The sequence below is a fragment of the Marmota marmota genome, unplaced genomic scaffold, assembly GCF_001458135.2.
Source record: "Marmota marmota marmota unplaced genomic scaffold, marMar, whole genome shotgun sequence".
Classification (NCBI taxonomy): domain Eukaryota; kingdom Metazoa; phylum Chordata; class Mammalia; order Rodentia; family Sciuridae; genus Marmota; species Marmota marmota.
The window spans coordinates 7470336-7482781 of record NW_026000068.1 but is presented as its reverse complement, the minus strand read 5'-3'; positions in this window follow the sequence as shown (position 1 = coordinate 7482781).

The window sequence follows — 12446 nt, the reverse complement described above, 5'->3', positions numbered from 1 at the left end:
AACCCAGGCATGGCGGCAGATACCACAAGCTCTAACTCATATGGGGAGGCCAAGTCTTCCTCACCCCCCAAAAGAAGCGTTAGGTGTCATTACACTAAGAAGAAAGAGAAGCATTTGCTTGTGTGTTTGTTTTAGAATTCCCCGTCTAGCTGGAGTGCGGCAGTCTTCCGATCAGACCTTCAGCATCATGGGAATCCTGAGAAAAGTAATCTTAAGGGTACTTCTGAGAGGGAAGTCATGTTTCCTGCTCACTGCTCCAGATATGCTGTGATGTTCTTGAAGGAATTCCAGCAAACCTGCCCAGAAGAGCATCAGACCCAGACACACAAAGTCACCTCCGGATGACACAGTTTGTTCTCAAGAGAGCTGACGCCATCTCACCTTCACACACTGAAATCCTCTACGGCCACAGCCTCGATTGTGGGAGGACATGGTGTGGCTCACATCAAGGAAAGAACAGTAGAATGAATATTTGGACATAGTCCTTACTTTGGAGCCCGTTTCCAAAGATATTGATTAAAATTCAAGATAGTCTTTGATGCAATATTGATCAGATTTGTCTGATTTTTAAGTGCCAGAGATTGAATCCAGGGGGTCTTAAATACTAAGTCACATCCCCAACCCCTTTTCATATTTCATAGAGAGACAAGGTCTTCCTGAGTTGCGTAGGGCCTTACTAAGTTGCTGAGGCTGGCTTTGAACTTGACGGTTCTCCTGCCTCAGCCTCCCGGCAGCTGAGATTACAGGCATGTGCCACCGCACCCAGCAGATTTGTCTGATTTTCCTGGAGGAAATTCAAAAAGAAAATAACAAATGCTATCAAGGAGAAAATGCTACATTGCTTGTGGAGATGTAAAATGATATAGCCACTGTGGAAAACAACGGAGGGAAGGGGGGTCTTCAAAACATCAAAAATAGAGTTACCATATAGTGCAGCAATTTCACTGCTGGATAGTCATATGCAAAAGGATTGACAACACAAACATTTATACACCCATGTTTATAGCAGCATATTTACAGCAGATTAAAAGATAGAAGCAACCCAAGTGCCCATGGACAGGTGAATGTATGCACCAAACAGGGAACATTATTCAGCCTTAAAAAGGAGGGAAATTTTAACATGTGAATCAACATGGGAGAAACCAGAGGACATTATGCTCAGCAAAATAAGCCAGTCACAAAGAGTCAAATACAGCACTGTATGAGTCCACTCACAAGAAGTACCTAGAGTAGTAAAGCTCATACAGACGGAGGGAGGATGGCAGTACTCAGAGGCTGGAGGAGGAAGGGAATTGGAAATGAGGAATCAATGTTTAGAGGGTGCCAAGTTTTGATTTCTCAAGATGAAGAAATTTCTGGAGACAGACAGCCGGTGATGGTTATACACAAGTATAAATGTGCATCATGCCACTGAACTGTTCATGTAAAATGGTTAAAATGGTAAGTTTTATACCATGTATATTTTCCCATAATATAAACTAAAACTACTAGAGATCATTAATTGTGAAATAGCCCCACAGTTTGAATGGCCCAGTTTAGCAGTCATTCAATTCCGACGCGTGTGTAAGTTCATGTGGGTTTGACAGGGTAGGTGGGTTTGTTGAACCTGATCCATAGGAGGATCAGGTTCTTCCTGATCCTTCCATCCCGTGACCCCAACTCCCTCTTCTTGGAATCCTCTGGAGGCAGCCAGGTAAGAATGGGAAGGTGAGGATAGTGCCTGGGTGGTTTTTGTGGGCAGAGTCTTGGAGTGAAATCCATCAGTCTTGGCCATATTCCATTGATGAGGACTGTACAGGGACCCTGTGTGTCCAGCAGGTGGAAGATGGCTCACATTCGTGAGAACTGAAGGTATCTGCTCAGACATTGTGCATTTGAGTCACAATGTGGACATGCTTTTGATGACCACCTTCCTGGAAAGATCAGGGATATCCCAGTGGGTTTGAATCAGAATGCCCCAGGAAAAATACTTCTTGTGAAGAACAATATGTCTATATGACTAACTCCATCTTTCACATGGTGATATGTACTTATGTGGATAGACAAATAATAATTTCAATCAATCTGTATTTTTATCAGAAAATATATTGCATCAGCACCAGACCTGAAAATTTTCTCCCAACATTCAGGCAAAGCGACTTTTTGGGGATAGCCACAACTAAGATCAGATCAGATTTATAGATGGAAACCCAATTGGGTTTGAGAAGAGCCACTAGTAGAGATGAAAAAAATGGAAACCCAGCCTCTAGGGCTCTTCTGTGGGCTCTAGGAGATCCCCCTCCCTCTACCCTGCTCTGACAATGAAGTGGGATGGGTGGGGATGGAGGCACTTGGGGGCTTCTGAGCCACAGCAGAGGCTTCATGGGTCCTAGGTTGGCTTCTGGTCTCTTGGGTTCACCTTTCTCAAGCCTTCATAAGGGAGGCTCAAGGTCGAACTCTACACAGGGCTGGACCTGCACCCACTCAAGGGCCATGAGACTCAGCTTTCTCTCTAGTGCTTTTTGCATATATTCATACAGATTGGGGTTGAGTCACAATCTTTTAAAAAAGGAAACCCTCAAAATCTCCTTCAGATTTCTGTGTTAAATATGCTTGCATCAACTTGAAACTTCTTTAGGAATGTGAAACATCACTTCCTAGATTGTCTTCTCTGTGAGATCAGGATTTGGCATAGGGGCTGTTCTTAAGTAACACATTACTGAATCATGTCTTAGTTTTCTTCTGGAAATTCTCTCATGGCCTATTTTTCATCACCTATTTCTCATCTACTTGGCTTTCCTTCTCCAACCCACATCGTCCACACTGGTTATTGACCCATTATTTTTAATATAAACCTCTGCACAGATTTATGTTAATCAGATGGAGCAGGCACCATAACCATCAGTTCAATGGTGCATGTGTGAAGCTGGTAACATGGTCCCTCCCCCGGGCTCCACATTGCTCATCCAAGAGCATCTGTCTGATAGTGTCTGATGATGGGATGTGTTCAGTTTTCCCATCTGGGATTTCTCCACACCACGGCATGGGCTTTTCACACTTTTCATGCCATGAGTCCACGAGAGGCACATAGAGGAAATCTTGATATTTTTCAAGTGCTCAAAATGATAGCCATTACTTTAATCATTTTCTGCAGGCTACACTCTCTGGTGTCCTTTTATGCAATGTCATTGGTGAGGAGATGTACTTTCATCTTAAGCATTTAGTTATCTGTTCATTCAACGGAAGTTTTCAGGTACCCGCGATGCGTCGGGCACCCATGATGCACTGAGCACCATCCAGTTACTGGGCACACAGCAGTGAGCAAAGCTAGTCTTCATTCTCACAGGATTTTGCTTTCTAAGAAGAGAGATCATAAAAAGTAAGTACTGATGAAAGGGAGACTACAACAGGGTAAAGATGCTGGTGACACGAGGTCGGATGAGGTCTTTTGCATGAGGTCACACTTGAGCAGAGCCCTGAATTGGGAGAGGAAGGAGTCACGTGGTCTGGAGGTAAGGTCCACAGCCTTTCTACTGCAGGCCAGAGACGGACCCCACCCTACCATCTGGTGCACTGCGCCCCCAAAAGCCCAACGCAAACTCAGAGGCCTAGCATTGCACGGCCCCAGTGTAGCACTCTGCAGCTGCACTGAGGAGCTGGTGCTGCAGAAATGGGTCCCCCATCTGCCTGGCCGCAGCACAAGGAGGACGCTCCCCGCACACACAGTTTTCTTTCCTCACCTCCCTCTGTCTCCACTTTTTTGCTCAGTGTTTCCAGGGGCAAAGAGGAAAGTACATTTTTAAAAAATGACTTTATTTTGGGACAAAATTTTCTTTTAATGACGACGGCATCCATAATTGAGTCCAGCATATGAATGAGATTATAGTTCTTGATGAATATTAGAACAATTTTTTTCATCACTTAAAAAATATATTTTTTCCTACCATTGTACTCTTTATTTTGTAGATATTAAACAAAAATGTCCCTAAAACTCCATCTAAGATAGACTAAATTCCTTTTTTTCATCTACTACTAAATTTCCAGAACCAACTCCAGACTCTAGAATATCTCCATTTGGGCTATTAACTGCTTATAATTAGTCTTGCTTTTTAATTGCCTATCTACATGAGGGCTCTTCATACCTGGTTTATGACAGACACATTTGTTAATAATTCTCAGTTTTAGATAAGAAATAAGTACCTGCTATTTTAAAAACTGCAACCTATTAAAACCTTTTCCACTAAAGTGAGGAATATTAGGGGTTTTGTTGGTCATGAATCTAACTTAACTTTAATAAAATTTTCTTTGGCTTGAAGGTATTGACAAGAGTGAATACAGTTTGCATATTTCAACCTCTTAAATAACAAATGCAAAACAAATGTAAATGTGCCTCCACTTTTAATACACTTTTGCATGGTGCAGAACAACTTGCTGAAGCAGGCATGGGCATATTTGTGTTTTATTAAAAATCCATATTTGATATAGAGCTTGCCCTTGGACATACTACTGCTAACTTTTATTGAATTATAGGAAACTGAGAGAATTGAAACTGATAAGTTACATACCAGAGAGGTAGGAAGAAAGCTATCACTCCAGAGTATTTTGGCAAGATGAGCCATAGCTAGAGTCTCCCTGAGAAATTATTCAGGGGTTGTGCAATTAGGGTTAGCAAACTTCTCCTCAAGTCTTTTGAAAATTCTCCCCAGTCTTCCTCGGTATTTTATTTCTCTACCTAACACTTGCCATGTTGTGGCCAAAATGATGAAAGTAGATAACCTTTTTCAAATGCAGCTGTGATCCATTCTTTGAGTAGATGCATTGCCTTTCAGAATCATTCTGCTGCTCCCACACATTACTAGTGACGTGTAACAATTCTGTGCAATTTGGAAGGGTTCCAGCATTTTTTCAGTGGACAAATAAACAGTGCAATGCCAAAGAGCTTGTTCATTTGCTGAATGAAGCAGTGGATCTTCAAGGCCCTTTGTATTTGTAAAATAGTTCCATACTGCTTCGGTCCAGCCTATTTTTGATGTTGACCTTGGAATTAAGCAAATGTTTCGAGCTCTCCTGTAACATCTAGGAATTTGGGACCCCAGATCAAACTCACTATAAGAACTGCCAGAGGAAAGGGTTTGTTAAATCAGATTTTACAATGAGCTAAAGGGAAAGAGCTTTCTAGATGGGAAAATTGGAGGTAGAGCTCCTGAGTGCCACTCCGGCTCTCTCCTACCACAAATAAGCATATGGGTCTTACTAGGGCTGAATATGATTTGAGATCAAAATGCAACCAAGATGTTACAGGTCATTGAGAATGTCTAGCTAAAGTCATAGATTGTTAGTACAAACTCCTTCTGTGTCATGATAAAAGCTCATAGCAAAAAAAATTAAAAGTGGGGTCAGAGATGTTGTAACAGATTTAGTTTTGGGATCCTGCTTTGCAAAGTGTCTGTCAGTGCTTGCTGATGTCCCCAGTGTCAGCAGATGTGGGGCTGCTGGAAACCCAGCTGAGGTATGAGGCCTCTGCTTCTACTTGGGGCAGCTATCTCAAGATTCAGAGGTCTTGGCTCAGTGCTTTGGGATCTTCATCTAACCTTGTAGAAGCTTGGGTTTGTCCTCTTTCTGTCAAACTTCAACCCACCTGTAATAATGCAGGAGCAATGCAAGCACTTATGCTGTAGATCCGACAGGGCCTTCGAAAAAAAGCATAAGGCTTAAAAGCAGGCATCTTAAATCAGTTTTAAAAGTGGTTAGAAGCTAAAATGTGGCCAAAATGTCTGTTCCCATCCATCTGGGTCAGCACAAGCATTTGAACTGCATTAATTATGAGTCCATATAATTAAGCCCATGCTCTTCTCCTGCATGTGGGGCTATTCTCTCCCACTCTGTGCTGCTGCATTTCCATGATCGTATTTATTTTCTCTGCTTCAGATCAAAGAATGATGCACTTTGAATGGATCTGACAATAATTACTTTTGAAATACATCTGAGATCATCTTGTTTTTATGGCCAAAACCACTTATTTCATGGTTGTGTGAATTCTCAGGAGGAAGTAAACTTTGTGAATCACTATGTTAAATCATAACTAGAAGAAAAGAATTGACCTAACCCAACAAAACCGTCCTGATTGCTTAATTGTTAACATTATCCAGCTCTCCTCCTTCCACAGTAGAATCTGTGATTATCTAAATTATGTTTTGTGCTGGGTAGGAAGAATAGATTTTAAAAATTGGTTTGTCTACTTAACTATAACAAGACAACATTCAGATTTGTGAATACTTAAGAAAGGCTAGGTCATAGAATAAAACTTCTACGTTATGCAATTATGTAGGGGAATGTAAAGTATATAGTAATAAATATTAATGGCCACTGAAAATTATAATTGAAGGTTTCCTTTCTATTTCCCTTTCTAATGTGTTGCTGTTGCAATTTAAAATATATCAAACCAATTTCACTCTACACAAATGGCTTTGGTAATGTTGCTGAATGTTCCTTATAGTTCTCACATCTTAAGGCCAGTTTGCGGATTCTAAGTGGTCAGCAGTGGTGAGGTACAGATACGTGTGCAGCTCCTCTCCAAACCACAGACATTTTTTTTGCCTTGGGAGAATCATAGCTACCATTGCTGTTGCCACTCAGTGTGCCTCTGTAAAGGTGCATTGGTCAGGATTAGGCAAAAGAAATCCGGAGTATTCCCTTTTCTAGAATATATGGCATCTGAATACTCTCTGAAAAAAGGTCTAGGGTATTATGCATCTTTTCTGGAATTTTATTTTCTCACTTCACACATAGTAAGGAATTGGCACAGTCATCACTAATATCCTTGACAGATCTGATGTGATGTGGTTCTCTCCTATGTTTACTCTATTGAATTTGAATAGCCAAGTTCATGGTTATTCATTCTCTCTTGGGCAGTGAGATTTACTCTATATCTTGGTCGTGGATTTCATCCTTCAGTCTATTCATTTGCCACAAATGTGTGCAAAAGGTGGCATTTTAGTCTATTTTCTGTCACCAGAACAAAACATGCAAGACCAGGAAATTTATAAAGAAAGAAGTTTATTTAGCTCATGGTTCTAGAGGCTGGAAGCTCAAGATCAGCTGGCTGCATGCGGCAAAGGCTCTGTGCTACCTCATGACAGAAAGGCAGAAAGGTGCGGTAGCACAAGAGGAAGAGGGAAACAAGAAGGGCTGGCTGGCCTACCATGACCCACTCTCAAAACAAGTCCACTTCCAGGAGAAAGGCATCAACTCCCCCTAAGGATCCTACCACCTGGTACAGGCCCCACCACCTCTCAACACTATTGCATGGGGAACCAGATTTCAATATGAGTTAAGGAGAGGACAAACCATACTCAGACCAATGCAGGTGAGTAGATGGAATGATGTTTTATAACCTAAAAGAGCATCATAAAGTTTATGGGATACTAAAGTTGGGGTAGTGATGCCTTTCCAAAGATGAAAAACTGCATTTGTTTTCATTATTATCTATTCAACAACTATTTTTAGAACACCCCACATTTGGCCACCCACATATGTCATCTATGCCTAAATGCAAAGAATGAACATAATTCCCCAAGTATATTAAGTGTGAAATCATAAAGCCTAGGCCCTGCTTCTAGCAAAACAGATCCAGGCACAATAATGAGGGTCTCCTAGGAATTGACCAAACAGCAGAAAGCTGCTTAAAGGAGAAAAGGACAAGACTCAGGAAGCCTCTGTGCATCAGAACCTGGCACACCCAGCCCGTCACTCCATTGCAATTCCTAGGTGTGTTCCCTTCTGAGAGACAGCAAAACCACCTTCTACATCTCAGAGGAGGAGAGAACCATTTGACATGGGACCAGGACATAAGTGGTGCTTTGGGATCCAAGAAGGCATATGTGACACCTTCTGTATGTTCAATTTAACAGTTGTGACCAGCATCGATCTAGATAATGTTATGGTTTAGATATGAGGTGTCCCCAAAAGCTCATGTGTGAGATAATGTAAGAAAGTTTAGAGATGAATCGATTGGTTCTAAAAGGCTTAACTAATCAGTGTGTTAATCCCCTGATAGGGATTAATTGTGGCAACTGTAGGCAAGTAGGGTGTGGCTGGAGGTGGGTCATTGAGTATGTGACTTTGGGGTCTATATCTGTCTTTGGGGAGAGGAGAAGTCTCCTTCTTTCTCTCTCTCTCTGATTCCTGGTACCATGTACGCCCTTCTGCCGTGGTCTTCTGCCTCCCCTCTGGTCTGGAGCAATGGAGTTGGCCATCTAAAGATGCAATCTGAAATCATGAATCCCCCAATAAACTCCTCTTCTTCTGATTATTCTTGACAGTTCTTTTGGTCACAGCAGTGAAAAAGCTGATTAAAACAGATGGGTGTTAATACCTATTTGACCATCTCCTAGACAAGTACTACCTTCAATGCCAAGGATATTTTGTACAGAGTGGAATGAGTAAAACCTCTAATGTGTATGGCAACCGCACACTTTATTTTTTATTGATTTTTTAAAAATAAATGACAGCAGAATGCATCACAATTCTTATTACACATATACAGCACAATTTTTCATATCTCTGGTTGTATATAAAGTATGTTGACACCAATTCGTGTCTTCATACATGTACTTTGGATGATGCTGTCCATCACATTCCACCATCCTTGCTAACCCCCTGCACCCTCTCTTTCCCTCCCTCCCTTCTTCCCTATCTAGAATTCATCTATTCCTCCCATGCTCCCCCTCCCTACCCCACTATGAGTCAGCCTCCTTATATCAGAGAAAACATTCGGCATTTGGTTTTTTGGGATTGGCTAACTTCACTTAGCATTATCTTCTCCAACTCCATCCATTTACCTGCAAATGCCATGATTTTACTCTCTTTTATTACCGAGTAAAATTCCATTGTGTATATATGCCACATTGTTTTTATCCATTCATCCACTGAAGGGCATCTAGGTTGGCTCCACAGTTTAGCTGTTGTGAATCGTCCTGCTATAAACATTGATGTGGCTGTGTCCCTGTAGTATGCTGTTTTTAACTCTTTTGGGTATAGACTGAAAAGAGGGATTGCTGGGTCAAATGGTGGTTCCATTCCCAGATTTCCAAGGAATCTCCATACTGGTTTCTATATTGGCTGCACCAATTTGCAGTCCCACCAATGTATGAGTGTACCTTTTCCCCACATCCTCGCTAACACTTATTGTTGTTTGACTTCATAAAAGCTGCCATTTTAACTGGAGTGAGATGATATCTTAGAGTAGTTTTGATTTGCATTTCTCTAATTCCTAGAGATGAGGAACATTTTTTCATGTATTTTTTGATTGATTGTATATCCTTTTGTGAGAAGTGTCTGTTCAGGTCCTTGGCCCATTTGTTAATTAGGTTATTTGGGTTTTTTGTTGTTGTTGTTGTTGTTTGTTTGTTTGTTTGGTGCTTAGCTTTTTGAGTTCTTTATATACCCTAAAGATTAGTGCTCTATCTGATGTGTGAGGGGTAAAAATTTGCTCCCAGGATATAGGCTCTCTGTTCACTTCACAGATTGTTTCTTTTGCTGAGAAGAAACTTTTTAGTTTGATTACATCCCATTTATTGATTCTTGGTTTTAATTCTTGCACTATAGGAGTCTTATTAAGGATGTTGAGACCTAATCCCACATGATGGAGATTAGAGCCTACTTTTTCTTCTATTAGATGCAGAGTCTCTGGTTTAATTCCTAGGTCCTTGATCCACTTTGAATTGAGTTTTGTGCATGGTGAGAGAAAGGAGTTTAATTTCATTTTGTTGCATATAGATTTCCAGTTTTCCCAGCACCATTTGTTGAAGAGGCTACCTTTTCTCCAATGCATGTTTTTGGCACCTTTGTCTAATATAAGATAATTTTAATTTTGTGGGTTAGTCTCTGTGTCCTCTATTCTTTACCATTGGTCTACTAGTCTGTTTTGGTGCCAATACCATGCTGTTTTTGTAATATAGTTTAAGGTCTGGTATAGTGATGCCACATGCTTCACTCTTCCTGCTAAGGATTGCTTTAGCTATTCTGGGTCTCTTATTTTTCCAGATGAATTTCATGATAACTTTTTCTATTTCTATGAGAAATGCCATTGGGATTTTGATCAGAATTGCATTAAATCTGTATAGTGCTTTTGGTATTATGGTCATTTTGATAATATTAATTCTGCCTCTCCAAGAGCAAGGTAGGTCTTTCCATCCTCTAAGGTTTCTTTGATTTCTTTCTTTAGGTTTCTGTAGTTTTCATTGTGTAGATCTTTCACCTCTTTCATTAAATTGACTCCCAAGTATCTTTTTTTTTAAGGTTTTTGTATATGGGGTAGTTTACTTCATTTCCTTTTCAGAAGATTTGTCACTGATATACAGAAATGCCTTTGATTTATGGGTGTTGGTTTTATATTCTGCTACTTTGCTGAATTCATTTACTAGTTCTAGAAGTTTTCTGGTGGAGCTTTTTTGGGGTAACTGCACACTATATGAACTTTTCTTAGAGCACAGTAAGAACCTCAGTTGTCAGAGTAAGTATGTGGTGGGGAAGAAATAATTAAACATGTAGGGAAAGACTCCAAAAAAGAAATTTGTGTTCCTCTCCCCCCTCCCAAAATAATTATTCTACAGATATGTTTGAGAAAACTCTGAGTTTACTAAGTAGAACTCTCAACTTCACTTTATGGATCACAGGTTTGGGCCCTAGGTATGTCACTTAATGACTAGCTTCCAGCAAGTGACTTCTTTGATGCCAATTCCTAAATGTCAAAAGTAGAAAGCACCTTGTTGCCTTCCCACAAAGCCCACAGCTATATGATGCACTTAACAAGACAAAATACCTCAAGCTCCATTCAATAAAAACTGGGAATTCGTGGGTTCATTGGAGTGTCAAGGCCAGCAGTAAATACGGGCTGGCTGGAATATTCTGAGCAGCAGCTGGTTTTGCTTTCTCTTACCTGGGTACTCCTGACCTTCAGTTGGGGTCATTCTTAGGTAAATTGAAGTCCTGCTCATGGTGGCAAGATGGTTGCCAAGGACTTGAGCAAGCTACTTCCTTTCATGTGCAGAGAGGGACATGTTATTCAGCTTGTTCAATCCAAAGTTTGGGAATTAGTTAAATTTCAATGTGACGAATTTGGGCTCATGTTCATCCCTGCATGAATGTCCCCTGGCCAGGTGAGTGGATATGTAACTGCCTCATCTAGGTCACATATTTACTCCTGGATTCGGCAATGGGACCAGCCCCAAATAAGTCCCATAGGTAAAGGTGAAACTTCCTCCAAAGAAAGGCCAGTTGAAGATGGAATGAATGCTTGCCAGGCAGAATGTGGCACCTTGTCAACCTTCACACCTAAACCAGTAAGAAGACTCTTCATTATCTCAGGCGTATTACCACGGGGGGCAGTGGAGGCTGCTGGCTAGGCACACCTATAAAATCTGGAGGCAGGTTATGGTTTACATATTTGAAATGCTCCTCTTAAACTGCATGACTGAGAGCAATTTACCAATTTCTGAGCACTGGAACTTAATAATGCCAAAAGTGTAAAGAATGTTGATTTCACAGTGTCATCAAGAGGATCAACTGATACTATCTTTCACTTATTTAGCATTTTTTTAAGCACTACACAAATGGTAGATATTCTGCCTTATTCCAAAAGCCTCTGGCCCTAGATTTATTCATTGGCAATTATTTCCATCTTCCATGTAGCAGATCATTCCCATGATTTTAAAATTGTTCTGGTGCTTATGAAATAAGAAACGATTTTTGATAAATCCAACAGAACATGGATAATCTAATTTATCAAGTACTGCTTAAAAAATCAACAAACTAATCTTCTTTATGAAGAAGTAAAATTTCTAAAAGAAAAAGGAAATAGAATCAGCAGTACATAGAGAGATTGCAGCACCCCCAAATAGTGGTGGGCTGCTTCTGGTACTCAAGTGTTGATACTTCCTTCCAGAAAAAGAAGATGTTGCAGAGGACAGTCAATGCACAAAGTGTTCAGTGTCTTATTTACACTGCTCAGACCCTCCAGTTTGTCAATCTGTTCATGGTGTTGACTATCATCTATACCCAAGCAAATTCCAAATGCATATTTCCAACACTTGTGACTTCCACAAACTCCAAATTCGTCATCCACTGCTTGATAACATTTCTACCTAGATGGTCATGTTAGTTCTTGACTTTAACTTTCCTCCAATCATCTTCCCCTTCTTGAAAAATGGCCCCACTGTTCATTGGGTCATGGCAATGACACAAGGGAAACCCTTGATTTCTGTGTCTTCATTTCCCCTCAAGGCCATCGGAAATTCCTGTCAGTTCTACCTTCCAACTATATTCCAAATCCAGTCACTTCTTCCCACCACCAGACGTCTAGCTCAGGTCCACAATATCCCTTTCCTGATCCGTTACCCTAGCCTTCAACTTGGTCTTTCTGCCCCATGTTTACCCTCTCCTGACTTCCAGGTATTTTATCCAGAATA